Source organism: Teleopsis dalmanni, chromosome X (assembly GCF_002237135.1).
Source record: "Teleopsis dalmanni isolate 2A chromosome X, ASM223713v2, whole genome shotgun sequence".
Classification (NCBI taxonomy): domain Eukaryota; kingdom Metazoa; phylum Arthropoda; class Insecta; order Diptera; family Diopsidae; genus Teleopsis; species Teleopsis dalmanni.
Genome location: NC_051848.1, coordinates 5,246,631 through 5,250,868, shown reverse-complemented (window position 1 = coordinate 5,250,868; position 4,238 = coordinate 5,246,631).

Genomic DNA, 4,238 nt, shown 5'->3' with positions numbered 1-4,238 from the left:
GTTTATGTTTGGCTGGGTCGAATAAAACGTAGTCTTGAAGTCTAGTTCTCAAGAACTTTAACTCTAATATCAACAATAATTCTGTAAATGTCGGCATCCAAGTCTTGCAATTGTATTAGTACATAGTATCTGATATATGCAGTAGTAAATAGTATATACCATCTGGTATCTAATATAGTACATAGTATGGTATAAGTATATAAGAACGACAATTCATTTTAAACAAATTCTGAGTCGCTCGACCTCACAATGTATGTGGGGTGTCTAAACAGAATGTGATCACGTGATATTTGGGGCTAATTTACTGAACCATTAAGTACGAGTAGAGGTTTCTCCTCAGCTCATGTTTTGCACAATAGTCTGAATATTTTGAATGTGGTGTGGCATGTTGCACTGTCTTGTAAAACTCAGAAGACCTTACCACCATAGAGCTATAGTGCCTATAGAGCTCTATATTGAGCATACCATTTGGATCGTGCGTTTTTTAAAAATATGAATCCACAATTCTATTAGATTAATAAGCATATCAAAGGCTATGGCAAAATATATTAAATTTATATACATAGTAAATGAGATCTCAACTGTTGGAATAGTTGCCACTAAAACAGTGTTGACAACTTAAAAATCAAACCTCTAAGAAAGTATCCAGTATAAAAACAAATCCTTATCACTTATGTTTAGAATTATAATAATCTTAAGGAAACACTTTCAAACAGGAAACAAGCAATAAAGGACTTTTCAATCTTATTTTCATTCCTCGAATACTCGTATTCTTCACATTTAAATATCAAAATGTTGAAAAGAGGGAAAATGTCAAAATAAAATTCCTGTCATATACAACGGCCTCATATTGATAAAGTTTATCAGCGGCGTTTCGTGAAAAACTTTTTATTAATTTTTCTTTACATTTTCTTATTCGTTTATGTGTTTTTCCATTATTTCGTGGTATTTTCGCGTTGGTGTTTATTTTTCGCCACGTAATCTACGTAATCTGCCCTAATCGTATTTCGGCGCTTTAAAGTTTGACAATGACTCGGTGTGCTTTCCAAAGGTGTTTAGTAGACAAAGTATCTGTTATCTTTGAGGCCACATAAAAATATTGTGGAGCCGAGGCTTCCGTGTGCATCATCTGCGTGCTCTTGTAGCTGTGGTTTCAGGTGGGGGTTCGCTGGAAATTTTCCTGTTAGCAAATTGAATGATTTGTTATTTTTATGTTGCACATGAATGAAATTAATTATTAAATTACTGTTAAATTCGGTGTGACACCTTAAGAAGGCAACAAAGATATTTTTGTGGTTTACTTGGATGAAGACTTTAAAGATTATAAGTGAAAAGAAAAATATTTATAATCGTAATTGAAATTGCTGCCTGTATGGAGAAGATAAATATTCATTTTTTATGTATATAAATGGGGGAATTTAGATTTAGTAGATGCTGTAATATTGTCACAGAATATTTATTTAAGGGAGAAAAGATTCGCTCATTTATTGCATTTAACATATTATCATTATGCCGTTGTAAGGAAATTGGATTAAGGTAAAGCGATTTGTTACGCGTTGCGTTTTTGTTATAAAAAAAAATAAGTATTAAATTGTTAAATCGTTACATGTTGTACCATTATCTAATAGACATGTATGTACTGAAAATCTTTGTGGAGTTGCCAAGAGGACGAGGAGGAACTAAAGTTCTTACATATTTTGTGGATATTCAGCCCTTATAAGAAATACGGCCACAATTCTTGCAAACACTTTTTTCGGAGATCCCGTTAAACTATCAAATAAACTTACTTAGAAGACTAACTGACTAAAATGAGGTAAGTAGCACCAATGTGTGTGTGTGGAGCCATTCAATATATTCAAAGATTCTGTGAACAATGAGCCCATCACCTTTTTATAGATTGTTAGGGAGCCTCTTTTGATATTAATAAGGCCTCTGTCAAATGAAGCTGAGCAATTCTCGTAGCTCTATAAGGGTAAATTAAGTTCCTCCTATCTTTTTTATTCCGTGCGAGGCTTTAGAATAGCTCGCCACTTATTATGTGTCTTCTTCAATTTTTTCAGGGAAGTGATTATGTGCAAGGCAGGTGCTTATCATACTAATATAATATTTTACATATCCGCCGAGATTCTTGCTCTCGCAGCTTTCATCACCCTCAACAAAACAAAAAAACCGAAAAAATGGTACAGCGGCATATGAGCGCAAAACTAAATATTTGTCGGCTATTAGTAAAAAATATCCAAACGTCAAGCTAACAACTAGATTATTGCAATTGCAATGATTTTATACATCTTGGCATCATCGTAACCAACATCGTAACCGTAGCTTCATCACGTCTTTGACAACATCCAACGAATTAATATCTAGAGGTTTCGTTGGCTTGATCATGTCGTAAGAATGGTTGATGATGTTAAAGTGAAAAAGATTAAGTTAAATCGTGCATATAGCATATAGCACATTGAGAAAATCGTGCATATAGCAGGGGTACCTGAATAGTGGTGCTGTGGCAGGTCAACCCAAACGTTGAGTTGTTATAGCTAAATTAAGTAACAAAAGGAAAACGGAAGCCACACTAGCTCTAACTCAATAACGACATCCGAGAGTGAAAAGACGAAAAAGGAGCCAAGTAGTTAGTTTCGTGGTCTACTTCGGCTAATCCTTCACTTCAGTAGGGCCATTTGTTTTACAGTGCGCTGTCCTAAAAGAAAACTTCGATTAGTTGCAAAAGATTCAAACTACTATGACCAATCTACAATTTATTAAGAATGAAAGTTGTCAGGATTAAAATTGTTATGACAAAAAATTAGATGTTCTCTTTAACTAGAATTGTGGAAGTCAATATTAAGACCTATAGTAAAATAGGTGTGTACAAACTAATCAACCTGGTGAACATCCCAAATATAGATCCTCCAAATATACCTAGTCCCATTCTCAGCAGCACAGATTGGGTTAGGATCTTAAAATTACATGTCCGCGTGTGTGGTGACAAAATCGCAGCTATGTGCCACTTAGATAGAAAAGGAAGTTCTGCTGTTTCTTGAACCAAACTTTAAGTCTTATACATGAGTCACCTTTTCTTCCACTGTATTATAATATAAATGGTTATTTTTCCTAGTCTTCCTTGTGTAATTGATCCTATTTTTTGTGACAAATTTTATTTTTCCTTGAGTGCTCTTAGTTTTGCTCTTACTTTATATCTTTTTCGACTTTGAAATATTTTTTTGATGGAAATGTTTACTATAATTATGTACATATACATTAAATAGATTATAACGTGTATCTATTTGTCTATATAAATATATGTAATATATGTAATAAATATGCGTATAACTCAAACACTGTGTTTATTAAATAAATATGGTAATCGTGACCTGTTGCTCCCCTCGTTATTGTTGTAAGCTTTAACTTTTCAATAAAATTATGAAATTTTTTTAACTCTTTAAAAACCCATTAACGACTCTATTAATAATAGTTCACACCACGTTGACTTTATATACTTATTGTATATGAAAATATTTCCATTACACAAACATAATTTTATGACTGAAATAATGTTAAATATATAATAAATGTGTAAACAAGTAAATACAATGTATCGCGGTATATATTGCTGAATTACTCATATTTGTATGGAATTTACTCTAAAATGAAAAAATAATTAATTGCAAATATAATTAATATATTTAAAATTATTTATTTTAAAAGTATTGTAAAACACCAACTATCCTGGCCTCATTTGGCCTGAGTTGCAATCAATATATTTCTGATTATTAAAATATTTCGTTTATTTATTAAGCTAAAGAAATTATTATTTTAATAATTATTAACGAAATTCTTCACATAATTCAAATGCAAAAATATATTTAAAATTAAAAAGTATCATTATGATTTTTAAGTACATTTTTATTACATATATATAGATATATACATATACATTCGCATGTACGGATATAGTCCTTTTTTGATGCATCAGCATTAAATTAAATTAAAAGAGGATATATTCTGTTAATTATTATTTCTACTGTGATTGTTTTTATTGTATTTATTAAATTCAATCTGCAATATTACTAAATTTAATGCATAAAAATATCACAAAAAAAATCACGTAAACAAAAAAAAAATTTAAATAAAAATAAAACACTTGAATATAATTTTTCCAGTATTCAAAAAAAATTAATTAAATGCAATATATTATAGGTATTTAGTGTTAAATGAAAAAAATTGACTATAAAATATTTTTT